Source organism: Chiloscyllium punctatum, chromosome 18, assembly GCF_047496795.1.
Source record: "Chiloscyllium punctatum isolate Juve2018m chromosome 18, sChiPun1.3, whole genome shotgun sequence".
Taxonomy (NCBI): Eukaryota; Metazoa; Chordata; class Chondrichthyes; order Orectolobiformes; family Hemiscylliidae; genus Chiloscyllium; species Chiloscyllium punctatum.
Genome location: NC_092756.1, coordinates 7,665,613 through 7,682,752, shown reverse-complemented (window position 1 = coordinate 7,682,752; position 17,140 = coordinate 7,665,613).

The window sequence follows — 17,140 nt, the reverse complement described above, 5'->3', positions numbered from 1 at the left end:
TGTCACCCAAATAACTTACTGAACAGGAAACCAATATTGCCATCCAAACCATTTATCCAAATGACAAACAACTGTGGACACACTACACCGCTGGTCACATACCTCCAGTCAGAAAAACAATATGTCTCCCATCGCCCACGGTCTCCTACCATCAAGCCCAATTTTCTGTCCCGTTGACTAGCTCCGACTGAACGCCATATCCTTTTAGACTGATCTGAGCTAATTTCCTAGTTTACTATACGACACGGAGAACACAGAACAGTACAGAACAAGTCCCTTCGGACATGATTTGCCAATCTTTTATCAGACCATAAGATCAAATGAAACGTGGCAGATAGAGTTTCATTCAGATAAATGTGAGTTGCGGCATTTTGGGAAAGCAAATCTTAGCAGGACTTATACAATTAATGGTCATGTCCTAGGGAGTGTTGCTGAACCAAGAGGCCTTGGGATGCAGGTTCATAGAACCATGAAAGTGGAGTCGCAGGTAGATAGGATAGTGAAGAAGGCGTTTGGTATGCTTTCGTTTATTGGCCAGAGTACTGAGTACGGGAGTTGGGAGGTCATGTCGCGACTATACAGCACATTGGTTCGGTCACTGTGCGTGCAATTTTGGATTCCTTACTATTGGAAAGATGTTGGGAAACTAGAAAGAGTTCAGAAAAGATTTACGAGGATGTTGCCAGGGTGGAAGATTTGAGCTATACGGAGAGGCTGAAAAGGCTGGGGCTGTTTTCCTTGGAGCGTCGGAGGCTGAGGTGTGACCTTATAGAGGTTTACAAAATTATAAGGAGCATAGATAGGGTAAATAGACAAAGTCTTTTCCTTGGGTTCGGGGAGTCCAGAACTAGAGGGCATAGGTTTAAGGTGACAGGAGAATGATATAAAAGAGACCTAAGGGGCAACATTTCGGCACAGAGGGTGGTACATGTATGAAATGAGCTGCCAGAGGAAGTAGTGGAGGCTGGTATAATTGCAACATTAAAGAGGCATTTGGATGGGTTTATGAATAGGAGGGGTTTAGAGGGATATGGACCGGGTGCTGGCAGGTGGGACTAGATTGGATTGGGATATCTGGTCGGCATGGAGGGGTTAGACTGAAGGGTCTGTTTCCATGCTATACATTTCTATGACTCTAAATGTCATACCCTTCATTTCATTATTATGCATGTGCCAATCCAGAAGTATATTAAATGTCCCTAATGCATCTAATTTTACTGCCACCGCTGGCTGCGCATTCCACTCAGCCACCACTCTGTATGTAATGAACCTACTTCTGAAATCTCCCCTTCACCATCCGCTAATCACCCGAAAATTATACCCCCTTGTAATAGCTATTTATGTCAGAGTAAAAAAAGTCTCTCTATTCACTCTATGACTGTTATCACCTTGTTCACCTCTGCCAAGTTACCCCTCGTCCTTCTTCACTCCAATGAGAAAAGCCTTAGCTCCCTCAACCTTTCTTCATAAGACATGCTCTCCCGTACAGGCAGCATCCTGGTAAATCTCCACTGTACCCTCTATAAAGCTTCCACATCCTTCCTGCAATGAAGGGACCAGAACTGAACACAATATTCCAAGTGGGGTCTAACCAGGGCTCTATAGAGCTGCAGCATAACCTCACAGCTTTAAAACTCAATCCCCAAAGTAATGAAACCCCACACAATATATTCCTTCTTAACAACCCTCTCAGATTGGGTGGTTACTTTGAGGGATCTATGGACTTGGAACCCAAGTTCCCTCTGTTCCTCCACACTGCCAAAGACCCTGCCTTTAACCCTGAATTCTGTATTCAAATTCAATCTTCAAAATGAATGACTTCACACTTTTCCAGATTGAACTCCATCTGCCACATCTTAGCCCAGCTCTGCATCCTGTCAATGTCCCGTTGCAACCTACAACAGCCCTCCACACTATCAACCACTCCACCAACCTTCGTGTCATTGGCAAACTTACTAACCCACTCTTCCGCTCACACATACAAGTCATTCATAAACTCACAAAGAGCAGAGGTCCTGTAACCTCTCCCTGCAGAAAACCAATGGTCACTGAGCTCCAGGCTGAATGCTTTCCATCTATCATCACCGTCTGTTTTCTGTGGGCCAGTAATCCTGTATCCAGACAGACAGGTTTCCCTGTATCCCATGCCTCCGTACTTTCTGAATGAGCCATAAAGGTGTTTTGTCACATTCTCAAAAGATTCAATAAGACTTGTAAGGCATGCCCTGCCCTTTACAAAACCATGCTGACTATCTCTAATGAAACTATGGTTTCCCAAGGAATAATAAATCCTGTCTCTCAGAGTACTCTCTAGTAATCTGACATGTGTGAAATTTCCAGGATTATCCTTATTCCTTTTCCAGAACAAGGGAATAATATTTTCTTGCCTCCAATCATCTGGTAACACTCCAGTGGACAGTTAGGGTGCAAAGGTCATCACCAGGTGCGCAGCAATCCATTCCCTCGCTTCGTGTACTAACTTTGGACACATCCAGTCTGATTCAGCGACTTATCTATCCTTATCTTTTACGAAATTCTCAGCACATCCTCTTCTTAACATCCACCTGTTCACGTACATCAGCCTGTTTCACGCTGTCCTCACTAACAACGAGACCCTTCTCAGTAGTGAATACTGAGACATAGTATTCATTAAGGACCACCCCTACCTCCTGTGACTCCAGTCACAAGTTCCTTCCACTATACCAGTTTGGCCTTATCCTCATTCTGAACATCCTCTTATTCCTTACATAAGTGGAGAATGCCTCACGGTTTTCCTTAATCCTTCCCAACAATGCTTTTTCATGCATCCTTCTAGTTGCCATAAGTCCATTCCTCGGTTCCTTCCTGGTACCTGCAGAGAATCCCTACAGTGTGGAAACAGGCCATTTGGCCCAACGCCTCCATACCAACCCTCCAAACAATATCCAACGGAGCCCCATTCCTCCCACCCTATTACTCTTCATTTGCCCTGACTTATGCACCAAACCTACACATTTCTGAACACTATGGGAAATTTAGCATGGCTGAGACACTTAATCTGCACATCTTTGGGCTGTGGGAGGAAACCGGAGCACCTGGAGAAAACCCACACAGACACGGGGAGAATGCTCAAACTCCACACAGACAGTCGACTGAGGCTGGAATCAAAACGGAGTCCGTGGTGCTATGAGGTCGTAGTGTTAACCACTGAGACACCGTGCTGCTCCATGTTACCCTTTCGAAACCTGCCTGATCATTGCTTCCCCAACCTTAAATAAGCTCCCTTCTTCCTCTTGGCTAGATACTAAAGTCCATGTGGACAACGTTGACTGCTCTGCCTTCATCTATCTTTGGCCACCTCCTCGAAGAGTCAATCCGGTTTGTGAAACACGGTTTCCCACTCACAAAGCCATGCTGACCATCTCGAATCAGCCCGTTCCTTTGTAAATATAAGGAGGTCCTTTCTCTCAGAATCTCCTCCAACAACTTCGCCATCACTGGGCTCACGGGTATGTAATTTTCTGGCTTTTCCCTGCAGCCCTTAAGTGATGGAACGGCATTGGCCGCCCTACAGTCTTCCAACACCTCACTGTATCTGACGATAACATAAATATCTCGTTTAGGGACACTGCAATCTCTTCACTAGCTTCCCACAATATTCTAGGATCGACCTAATGAGCTATTGAGGATTGATCGACCTTTATTTGTTTTAAGATTCCAGCACTTTCTCTTCTCTGTTGAGGATTCTTTCTAAGACATCTCTATTCATTTCCCCAAGTTCCCGAGCTTCCAAGTCTTTCTCCACAGTAAATATTGACAAGACTATTTTGTCTAATATCTCACCCATCTCCTCTGGTTCCACACATGGGTAACCTTATTGATCTTTAAGGGGCACTATTCTCTACCAAGTTACTCTTTAGCCTCTATTGAAACTTGCATAAAGGCTTCTGATAATTCAAATGCACTATATCTCCTATACCACCTCACCCCTCCCACACCCTTACAATTCTGCTATTTATATTCACACCAACAAATTAAATCCAACAGGATCAGAAACAAATTCTCTTTTTTCAAATGTGTTTCTAACTGGCCAATTATTGTATACTGGCATATCCTTTCTAACAATGTCAGTATGCTCCCGACTTACTGTCAGGCTAACAATATTTGGTTTCAGACTGACAGCTGAAAGGTTTGAGGGAGTTCTTGTTTGTCAATCTGAAAAAAAGGTAGCTCACAAGGTCAGCAGGTAAGAGAGAAGGCAAATGAAATGCTGGCATTTAGTACAGAGGGAATGGAGTCTAAAAATAGGCAGCTCTAGATAAAACTATGCAAGATACAAGTCAGAAAACACCTCGAATGAGTGCTCGAAGGAAAGATATTGTCGCACTGGAGGCAGTCCAGAGAAGGTTCACTCGGCTGATCCTGGGAATGGGGGGATTTTGTAATGAGAAGAGGTGGAGTCGGTTGAGGTTGAACCCATTGAAGTTTCGATAATGAGAGAGAAATGGAATGAAAATCCAAAATTATGAGGGACTCTGATTGGGCAGATGATGGCAAGTTAGACATTAGAACAGTAGAGCACAGCAAGAGGCCCTTCGGCCCACCACGTCTATGATGTCCAAGATACTATTCTAACTCATACTATCTGCTTGCACATGGGTCCATATCCCTCTATTCTCTGCCCGTTCATGTTTCTGTCTAAATCCCACTTTAAAATTTTACTCACATTTCAGCTTCTACGACCTCCCTCGGTAACATCCACTCTACGTAAAAAAAAACTTGCCTCACACACCTCGTTTAAACTTTCTCTTTCACACCTTAAACCTATGCGCTCTAGTATTTGAAACTTACACATTGGAAAAGAGATTCTGACTATCTACATTATATATCCCTGTCCCAAATGTAATGCTCCTGTACCTGGTCAACTGTAAGCCTCTGATACTCTCACAAAACAATCCAACTTTGTTTAATTTCCTCTTACACCTAACGCACTCTTAAAAACCTTAACACAGACAACGTGCTAATAAACCTCTATTGTTCCCTCTCCACATCCTTCCTATTGTGTGGAGATGAGAACTGCACACAGTACTCCAAATGTGGCCAAACAAACATTTTATAGAATCACAGCATCAGATGCAGACCACTTTACCCAACATTGTGACTGATGAAAGCCAGTGTTCCATTTGCTTTCTTTCCCATCTGAAACACTTCTGTTCCCATTTTCTGGGAGTTACTGACTTGCACCAAGATCCTTCTGTATATCAATATCCCTCAGTATGCTAACGTTCTTCTTGAATTTGACATCATCTCACACTTGTCCGGATTAAACTTAATTTGCCATTTCTGTCTATCTCTCCAACTGCTGTGTAACCTCCTGCAGATTTTAATGAATCAGGGAAACAAGGGTTTTGTGGAAAAGACAGGAAAGTAGAGTTGAACGGTTACAGATCAGCCATGATCTAATTGAAGGACAGAGTATTCTCAGTTGGCCAAATTGCCTCATTCCCCTCCTACATCTCCTGATCTGAGCACAAATTCAATATGTCCTGCATAATATTATGGGTCTCTGCTCACAAAACTCCTTTATAATGGGAATATTGGATATTTATTAGTATACAGCATTTGATCTACAAATATGATATGATGTTGTAGAAAAACATCTCGCATACAATACAGGATTCTATCCGTTACAGCACTGATACTCATTGCTGTATCAGTTGGCATGGAGAGCATGATCACACACAGCTACTGCACTGCCCTTGCCATAAGTACATTCAGTGTCCTGACTGTAACTATATTGACATTCCCATCTCTGGTTGGTGCCTACAAAAGAATTCGTGCTAACGGTTGCAGCTGCTTGCTTATTCTCAGCTCAATTTTTCATATTCAGATCCACATGACTTTCTCATTAATGCATTAACCTCAGCCTTCCTTCACAACTTGTTGGCTTTATGCCGAGTCTGCCTATTGGGACTAGATTGGGTTGGGATATCTGCTCAGCATGGATGGGTTGGACCGAAGAGTCGGTTTCCATGCTGTACATCTCTCTGGCTCTATTAATTTATCCCAACAACCCTTCAATATTCACTTCCCAGCGATGGTCATTCTGCAGCTAAATCTCCGGAATGACAGTTCCATCATATCTGTTCACTGTCATTCCATCTGCCTTATGGCGAATGCAGGGAGTCATTCCTCAGTAGTGGGGTGGGGGTGGTGGTGGTTGAACAGATGGTTACAGTTTACAGAGATAGTGAGGCTTACAGGGACTCGATGATGTTAGAGTTAAACAGAGTAACATCTGGTCAAGAATGTAAGTGGGACAAAGGGATTTGGGGATTGGAGGAATTTACCGAGATAGAGGGAGCTCGATTAGGTTCTGGAGATAGGGATAGGGATGGAGAAAGGAAGAAGTAGGCAGACAGAGGCACAGACATGGGGCTGTTTCTTCTCGGAGATTATTGTGCATACTAACAGAGATATAGAAGGTTGCGACTGAAGATGTTTACAGATATAAGAAGGCTTCTAGACTCTGGAGACTACATAGATAGGAAGGCAATGGAGAATGCTAGGCAGCTGAGTTGGAGACATTTACACAAATGGGGAGGGTTGCAGAAACTGAAAGATGTTCCTGTGGTCGGGAGGGGTATGGTGTCGGGAATGAGGATGAAATTTAACAAGAAAAAGATCAAAGAATTGGAGTAGGATAGGAGATTACAAATTTTTCACAGCTAAGGAAGGGTTGGAGGAAGTGGAGAAGATTACATAGGTCGGGACCGACGGAGAGATTAAAGACAAATACATTGACATGGAGGGCGGTATTGGTGGGAGGAGCTTACAGGGATAGACAGGACTGTCGGGGTTTGCAGGGATGCAGGAATTTAGTATCTACTGGAGAGGTTTAGGGTTTAGGGTGTTAGGGACTGGAGAACCTGACAGAGACAAAGACAGCGGTGTGGTGTGGACGGGAGGAGATTCAAAACAGAGGAAGGATTATGGGGAGTTGAGAATATTACAGAGATCACTAACGCAGCATGGGCCAGGAGTGATGCCTACGATCCCCTGTGCTGTCTCATCGAGGACCAGTACAGCAGAGGTGAAAACAGGGCCCTCACAAGATGGTTGGAATGAAGCCTAGAATGTCGCTGTTCCTTGCCCAGCTCTGTATCTATGTCTGGTCTTCCAGGTCTGAATGCATAAGTCTACTACCTCCACCCGGTGCTGTTTACTGTGAGTGATCTTACCGGCTGAAGGCTTCAGATCTCCCTCTCCATCTCTCTCTGGCTGACTAAACAGCTTCAATGAGGTAATGGATGAGACAAGAGTTAGGATCGACTTGATTACCTGCATGAGACAGAAATAGACAGAATGGGAAATTAGACTGATGCCATGAGGATAACTCATGCAGAATGGCTTTGAGTCCAGCAGAGATCTCGAAAATCCCAGTCTCCATCCCTTGCCTGTGCTGCTGCGTCTCTCTGGATTGGACAATTCTCTTGACTCAGGATCTAGGAGGGAGAAATGCTGACAGAGGCAGCAAATAGACTGACACAGCGATGGATACAACATGGAGAAATCTTGAGTGATATCACGTTATTAGATACTGCATTAACAGGAAATTGTTTGAATTTGTAACAAACGCACTGGGATAATTGCGAGCGGATTCAACCTTCCTATCTCATCATCTCTTTGGTGGTGGGTCAAAGACGAGGCTTACTCTCTCCCCATCTCAGGGTTGGGGTCTGGAGTTGGGTGTACAGACCGATGTGGCCTTCCACAGTCTCTGTTACACTTGGGGCAGAAGGTGGCCATGGAAAGGGGGTGGGTGGGGCGGTGCTGTGGTCACACGCTCCTTGTGCGGTTTTCCCTGGATTCCAATTATCTCCACAGCTAGTCTAACTATCCCTAATCATTCCATGCCTTTCCAAATGTCATCTGCAAAATGCTAATCAAACTGCTGTCCTTTTCATCTGAATCTCAGATATAAATTACACACAGACAACGCAGCACTGATCCTTGTGAAACACCATTGGCCACAGACGTCAAATCAGAAATTCACCACTGAAAATGCCTCTGTTTACTATCACCAAGAAAATATTGTGTCCAACTTACCAACTTACATGGATTTTCATTTGATCTTCTAGATATCCCTTGCTATTTGGAAGTTGTCCTTTCAAAATAACACTGTATTTTGATTCCCAGATTAAATTGGCTGTCTCACTAATGCACTGATTGCATCCTTTCTTCACAACAAAACGGGACGTTGTTTAGTTTTTTTTTGCTGATCCTGCCTAATTCCCTACAACCCTTCAATAGTCACTTCCCAGCCATGGTCATTCTGCAGCCACCCCTCCATAATAACAGTTCAATCAATTCTGTTCTCTTCAGTTAATGCTGCCATTCCATCTGCCTTGTTGCAAATGCATGGCGTGTGTCACCGAGAGAGGGCCTTTGATGGATGGATAGAGGTCCCAAAGTTGGAGAGATGTTTGGGGGCGCAACAATGTAGCAAGGTTTAAACATATTTACAGTTGCTACAGAATTAAAAATCACACAACACCAGGTCAGAGTCCAACAGGTTTAATTGGAAGCACACTCGCTTTCAGAGCGATGCTCCTTCATCAGGTGATTGTGATTGACTATCACCTGATGAAGGAGCGTCTCTCCGAAAGCTAGTGTGCTTCCAATTAAACCTGTTGGACTATAACCGGATGTTGTGTGATTTTTAACTTTGTACACCCAGCCCAACACCGGAATCTCCGAGTCATTGCTTCAGAATGTTCGTATGAGTAAACATTTTATTTTTTGGAGGAAGTTAGAGAGATAAATAGTCTTTGATTAGACTTCAGAGAAAGGAATGTGTGTAGGGCTGTGAATCGTTACATGAGAATATTACAGTGATAGGAAGGTTGGTATGGACTGGAGAATATTACAGGGAAAGGGAGGGTGGTATGGACTGGAGAATGTTGCAGGGATAGGGGGAAGTTGCAAACTGGATAAAGTTAGAAGGAGATATGATTTTATGCACTGGAAGGTATGTCAGACCGAGTGAGTGGTGTGCATGCTGCAAGATATGACAGGGATAGGGAAGCTTGTTCAGACTGGAGGAGAGAGTCATAGAGAGGCTTGTGACAGACCAGATTCACTTATAAGCAGAGGATGTGCGACAGTGAGCAGACCCTTTGGCAGATATAAACGAGGATACAATGGCCAGAAAGCAGTCACATCTATACATAGGTGTATAGGAACTGAAGGAATTGAAGAGATTACACAGACTGGGAGTGTAGTATGCAGTGGAGTAGATTAAACTGGTAGGGATGGTTTTAGAGACTCAACAACGTTAGGAAATAATGGGGGTTGCAATGGTGAAAGCGGGTTTCAGCACGTTGGAGGATATAGATATGAAGGAGTTTTCACAGAGAGCGATGCCTTTCGGGTCCGGTGGGGGCTGCACAGTACAGGGAAATGTAATGGCTGGAGGCATGTACACAGATAGGGAGAGTATTAGTGGTCGGCAGAATTCACAAAAATGGGTTTGCAGGACATGGCAGAAATCAGTAGGGTTGTATCAACTTGATGGTGTACACAGGCAGGAAAGGATTGGAGCAGCTCACCATGACAGAGAGACGCATGGAGACTGGCGATGATGCAGAAAGATTACAATGTTTCATTCTATAGAACTCCACATAAGTTTCTCCTGGTTCTTTCTTTATATGTCTGAACCACTGTCGATAATCTTCTGGTTCGAATCCATAAGCACTTAAAATAGCCTGTTTAACATGTGCATAATCACTTGACCACTCATGAAACAGCACTGCAAATAACTCACTGGCTCTGCCTAACAGCATAGACTGAACTAGCTTTACCCACAAGACCTCAGGCCACTCCAATTGTCTATCCAATTTTTCAAATGAAGTACAGAGGTCCTTGAAAGTAGAGTCACAGATAGATAGGATAGCAAATAAGGCACTTGGTATACATTCCTTTATTTTTCAGAGTATTGAGTACAAGAGTTGCGAGGTCATGTTGCGGCTGTACAGGACATTTGTTAGAACACTTTTGGAATACCGTGTGCAATTCTGGTCTCCTTCCTATCGGAAGGATGTCGTGAAACTTGAAGGGTTCAGAAATGATTTACAAGGATATTGCCAAGATTGGAGGATTTAAGCTATAGGGAGAGGCTGAACAGGCTGGGAATCATTTCCCTGGAGCTTTGGAGGCTGAGGGGAGACTTTATAGAGGTTTACAAAATTACGAGGGGCATGGATAGGATAAAAAGATAAAGTATTTTCCCTGGGGTCGGTCTGTCCAGAACTATAGAGCATAGGTTTAGGGTGAGAGGGAAAATATATAAAAGAGAGCTAAGGGAGAAATATTTCACACAGAGGATGGTACGCGTTTGGAATGAGCTGCCAGGGGAAGTGCTGCAGGCTTGTACAATTGCAACACTTAAAAGGCATCTGGATGGGTATATGAACAGGAAGGGTTTAGAGGGAGATGGGCAATGTGCTAGTTGGTGCGGCTGGATTGTCATGGACAAGTTGGACCGAAGGGTCTGTTTCCATTCTGTACATCTCTATGATTCTCTGACTCTAATTGCCGAAGTTTCAAGTTACTGCAGGCAGTCAATGATCGAGATAGAATTGTGAGGTATTTTGGGGGTTACACAGTTCTGGAGGATTGTAGGGACTTTGTGATGTTGTATATGGAAGTAGGGGGGTCGGGACTGAAGGTTGGAACGGAAATGGAGAGAATTGCATGTGATTACAGAGGTCTGGAGGCTTGTGGTCTCTGGTGGAAGTTCCAGGTAGAGGGATGTTTTGTGGAACTGCAGGACAATGGAGGGATAGGCAGATTTGAAGGGGCTGGAGGGGTTTACAAATGCATTGAGAAATTTAGTGACTAGAGCATACAGAGATGGTGAGGGCTGTAGGAGATACAATAATTTAGAAGGATTGTAGCAGCTGGAGATGTTCACATGACAAGGAGGATTGTACAATTGTGAGAAGTATACAGCGGTAGGGACTTTGGAGCATTGTCAGTAATTAGTGGTTTGGAGCACTGTCCAGACTGGGGGAGGTTTCAGAATGAGGGAGGGGTCGAGCAAAAGAAAGCAGTTGCAGAAAATCGAGGAACACAAACATGTCATTTCAGTGCTGTACCACTGACAGTCATCGGGAGGGCAATTGTCCTCATTAAAATGTACAGATCCTCAGGGGAATGGACGGGGTGGATGCTGAAAAGATGGTTCCTCCCTCTTATGGGAGAGAGACAAAAAGCAGACTCTGTTTGACAATGGTCGAGAAGGGGAGTTGTCTTTTTCTTCCAATGGCCCAAAAGTACTTAAGGTTTGTTCCCACACAGCTCAAAGGAATGCAATGTGATAACATTGGTCAATTAGAATTGCATGAGATACGAGTCCAAGGCCAGGTTGGACGGGTTGGAGGGAGTGAGAGAGAAGGGAGATGTTCAACAGCTTGAAGGGTTTCCAGGGACTGGACACTGTCAGGACTAGAGAACATGGCACGCTCACTCATGAGAGGGAGATAACTATCTGGCACAAGGTCAAACACAGCAGGAGGACCCCAAGCTCCATACCTGCCATTTAATCAGGAGCTGCTCTCACCCAGTCTGGTGCCAAGCCCCACATGCAAACAGAGTCTAGATTAGAGTGGTGTTGGAAAAAAACATCAGGTCAGGCAGCATCCGAGGAGTGGGAACATCAACATTGGGCAAAACATATAGAACATAGAACATAGAACAATACAGCACAGAACAGGCCCTTCGGCCCACGATATTGTGCCGAAATTCTATCCTAGATTAAGCACGAATCCATGTACCTATCCAAATGCCGCTTAAAGGTCGCCAATGGTTCTGAATCTACGACACCCACGGGCAGCGCATTCCATGCCCCCACCACTCTCTGGGTAAAGAACCCACCCCTGACATCTCCCTATACCTTCCACCCTTCACCTTAAATTTATGTCCCCTTGTAACACTCTGTTGTACCCGGGGAAAAAGTTTCTGACTGTCTATCTATTCCTCTGATCATCTTATAAACCTCTATCAAGTCACCCCTCATCCTTCGCCGTTCCAACGAGAAAAGGCCGAGAACTCTCAACCTATCCTCGTACGACCTATTCTCCATTCCAGGCAACATCCTGGTAAATCTTCTCTGCACCCTCTCCAAAGCTTCCAAATCTTTCCTAAATTGAGGCGACCAGAACTGCACACAGTACTCTAAATGTGGCCTAACCAAAGTCCTGTACAGCTGCAACATCACTTCACTACTCTTGAATTCAATCCCTCTGCTAATGAACGATAATACACCATAGTCCTTCTTACAAACTCTATCCACCTGAGTGGCAACTTTCAATGATCTATGTACATAGACCCCAAGATCCCTCTGTTCCTCCACCTGACTAAGAACCCTACCATTATCCCTGTATTACGCATTCTTATTTGTTCTTCCAAAATGGACAACCTCACACTTGGCAGGGTTGAACTCCATCTGCCACTCCTCAGCCCAGCTCTACATCATATCCAAGTCCCTTTACAAACGGCAAATGCCCTCCTCACTGTCCACAACTCCACCTATCTTCGTATCATCTGCAAATTTACTGACCCACCCTTCGACTCCCTCATCCAAGTCATTAATAAAAATTACAAACAGCAGAGGACCCAGAACTGATCCCTGCGGAACTCCACTTGTAACTGGGCTCCAGGCTGAATATTTACCATCTACCACCACTCTCTGACTTCGACCGGTTAGCCAGTTTTCTATCCAATTGGCCAAATTTCCCTCTATCCCATGCCTCCTGACTTTCCGCATAAGCCTATCATGGGAAACCTTATCAAATGCCTTACTAAAATCCATGTACACTACATTCACTGCTCTACCCTCATCCATATGCTTGGTCACCTCCTCGAAGAATTCAATAAGACTTGTAAGGCAAGACCTACCCTTCACAAATCCGTGCTGGCTGTCCCTAATCAAGCAGTGTCTTTCCAGATACTCATAAATCCTATCCCTCAGTACCCTTTCCATTACTTTGCCGACTACAGAAGTAAGACTAACTGGCCTGTAATTCCCAGGGTTATCCCTATTCCCTTTTTTGAACAGGGGCACAACATTCGCTACTTTCCAGTCCCCTGGTACCACCCCCGTTGACAGTGAAGACAAGAAGATCATTGCCAACGGTACTGCAATTTCCTCTCTTGCTTCCCACATAATCCTAGGATATATCCCGTCAGGCCCGGGGGACTTGTCTATCCTCAAGTTGTTCAAAATGTCCAACACATCTTCCTTCCGAACAAGTATCTCTTCTAGCTTACCAGTCCGTTTCACACTCTCCTCTTCAACAATACGGTCCCTCTCGTTCGTAAATACTGAAGAGAAGTACTTGTTCAAGACCTCTCCTATCTCTTCCGACTCAATACACAATCTTCGACCACCGTCCTTGATCGGACCTACCCTCGTTCTCGTCATTCTCAGGTTTCTCACATACGCATAAAATGCCTTGGGGTTATCCTTGATCCTATCCGCCAAGGATTTTTCATGCCCTCTCTTAGCTCTCCTAATCCCTTTCTTCAGGTCCCTTCTGGCTATCCTGTATCCCTTCAATGCTCTGTCTGAACCCTGTTTCCTCAACCTTATGTAAGCCTCCCTCTTCCTCTTTACTCGACATTCAAACTCCCTCGTCAACCAAGGCTCCCGTGTGATGTTCTCCCTCCTCGGATGCTGCCTGACCTGCTGTGCTTTTCCAACACCACTCTAATCGAGACTCTGATCTCCAGCATTTGCAATTCTCACTTTTGCCACATACAATTGGCATGAGGTTTCCCAACTGCTGGTGCTCCGGGCCCAGTGCACTTACCGCTGAATCAGTCGGTGAGCTATTTACACTGGTACACATTGTCCAAAAACACTGTCCTAGCCGACATAACCTGGGAAATTCACACTCTCCCAAGCAAAGACCATCTGCACTCAGATTCCCTGGTGATATAACCCTCTGAGTGACAGTCTGTAGGGAACAGCAGAATCCACGAACCCCCTTCAGGGTCAATGAGAAACTTTCATTATTTTAACAATGACAACTCCTCACATCCTGCATCTCACAAAACTGCCATTTAAAAATATTACAAGAAAGAACATTCTAAATAAAGGCTTCCATGAGGTGAGGTCTGGTCAATCCTGTAGATCTGGATGTTACAAGCTGCACGGAGAGTGCTTTATACCAGAGCAGCACCAGGTCAGTGTCAGGCACCCAGACAGAATGGGCAAATAGATTCACACCTGAACTCACATCTCCCAGCCTGGGAACCTGAAACTGTGCTCACTCATTCCCGTAAAGATTTCTAGAAACAGGATATCAGAATCAGAAGACTGGAGGTTGGCTATCATGTTGCTACTAATTAAGAAAGGCAATAAGTAAAAGCCAGGGAACTATAGACTGGTGACCCTGACATCGGTGGTCACGTTGTTGGAGGGAATCGTGAGGGACAGGATGTACATACATTTGGAAAGGCAAGGACTGATTAGGAATAGTCAACATTGCCTTGTGAGTGGGCAGTCATGTCTCACAAACTTTATTGAGTTTTTTGAAGTAGTAACAAAGAAGATTGATGATGGCATAGAGGAGGATGTGATTTATATGGACTTCAGTAAGGCGTTGAACAAGGTCCCCCATTGCAGACTGGTTACCAAGATTAGATCTCACGGAATACAGGGAGAACTAGCCAATTGGTACAGAACTGGCTCAAGGGTAGAAGACAAAGAATGGTGGTGGAGGGTTGGTTTTCAAACTGGAGGCCTGTGACCAGTGGAGTGCCACAAGGATCGGTGCTGGTTCCAATAATTTGTATGGTTTACATAAATGATTTGGATGTGAGCATAAGAGGTATAGTTAGTAATCTTGCTGATGACAACAAAATTGGAGGAGTATTGGTCAGCGAAAGAGGTTACTTCCGATTACAATGGGAGATGTAGATTAATTCAGATTTTTGCGAGGTGTTGCATTTTGCAAAACCAAATCTTTGCTGGACGTATACACTTAATGATAATGTTTGACGGAGTGTTGATGAACAGATTCATAGCTCTTAAAAGCAGAGTCGCAGGTAGGTAGGATAGTGAAGAAGGCATTTGGTATGCTTTCTTTTATTGGTCAGAGTATTGAGTACAGGAGTTGGGAGGTCATGTTGTGGCTGTACAGGACATTGGTTGGGTCACTTTTGGAATATTGTATGCATTTCTGGTCACCTTCCTATCGGAAGGATGTTGTGAAACTTGAAAGGGTACAGAAAATATTTACAAGGATGTTGCCAGGATTGGAGGGTTTCAGCGATAGAGAGAGGTTGAATAGGTTGAGGTTGTTTTCCTTGGAGCATCGAAGGCTGAGGGGTGACCGTATAGATGTTTATAAAATCATTGGGGACAACCTTATAGAGATTTATAAAATCATGAGGGGCATGGAGAGGATAAAGAGACAAAGTCTTTACCCTCTGCTGTGGGAGTCCAGAACTGGTGGGCATAGATTTATGGTTAGAGGAGAGAGATATATAAGAGACTTAAGGGGCATTTAATTTTTCATTCAGAGGGTGGTACGTGTATGAAATGAGCTGCCAGAGGAAGTGGTGGAGGCTGATTCAAAGACATCTGGATGGGAATATGAATGAGAAGGTTTTGCAAGAAAATGGGCCAAATGCTGATAGGTGGGACTACATTGGGATGGGGTATCTGGTAGGCATGAAAGAGTTGGACCGAAGGGTCTGTTTCCATGTTGTACATCTCTTTGACTCTAGGACGGGCTGAATGGTCCAATCAAAAATGATTGGTGGTTCAAATCATAACATCCTTCAGGTTCCACAATCCATTCTTGGTCCCATCCTGCAGGCTCTATGAATCCCACTCACTCTAACCTCCTCAGGATCCACGTCCCTTCCTACATTACTACTATCCTCCTGGTTCAGCAGCCCTTCCTTACTCTGCAACATGGCGCAGTCTCTACAACTCTTCCCTCCTCTGCAATGTTCCCCAGAAAGGCACTGGAGGCCCGTAGCATTTTCAAGAGTTCAGGAGGTATATCGGGACTGCAGGATTTTGCAGGCATTAGGAATATCGGGACTTGAGGAGGTTTCACAGTTTATGAGTATTGTAGGGACTGTAGGAAGTTACAAAGATAGGGATGGTTTCAGAATGGAGGATTCTGCAGAAAACCTTTACATGGTTAAAGGCAGAATTCTGAACAGTGTGCACGAACAGAGGGATCCTGTGTCCCTGAAGTTACCACCCAAGTTGAGAGGGTGGTAAGAATGCGTATGTTGTGTTGGCTTTCATTGTCAGGTATGGCTAAGACCGTAAACATTTTGTTCCCTCCAGAATTTACTGTGAACAAAGACCGAGTAACTCAGGGAACAAGAGTAATACGTTAGATCACATTTGGAGTTCTCCACAATTCCAGCTTCCCTGCCATAGAAAGGATGTTGTGAAACTTGAAAGCACTCAGAAAAGATTTACAAGATATTGCCAGGGTTGTTGATGAATAAGCTGGGGCTATTTTCTCTGGAGCGTAGGAGACTGAGGATTGACCTTAAAAAGGTTTATATAAACATGAGCGGAATGGATTAGGTAAACATTCAAGGCCTTTTCCCAAGGGTTGGGGAGTCCAAAACGAGAGGGCATGGGTTTACAAAGGGACTGAAAGGATGGCTTTTTCACGCACATGGTGATGTGTATATGGAATAAGCTGAGAGAGAAATTAACGGCGACTGATACAATTACATCTAAAAGATATCTTGATGGGTATTTGGATAGTCAGAGTTAGCGGTACACGGGCCAAATGCTGGTGAATGGGATTAATTTATTTTGATCTTCTAGTCAGCATTGATGAGGTGTACCGAAGGCTGTACATCTCTATTACTTGCAAGGAGTGCACGTTATAGTGCAAGGTGGTGCTGGTGGTTTTAAAACCCAAAGGAATGGAAAGCCCCAGGACCTGATTAAGTGTATCACAGGACATTGTGGGATGCTAGCGAAGAAATTGTGGAGCTACTAGCAAGGGTATTTGTACCATTGATAGCCATGTGTGACCAACTGGAAGGCTGGAGGGTGGCATAGTGGACGGTGAAGGAGGATATCTAAGATTACAAAGGGATCTTGATGAAA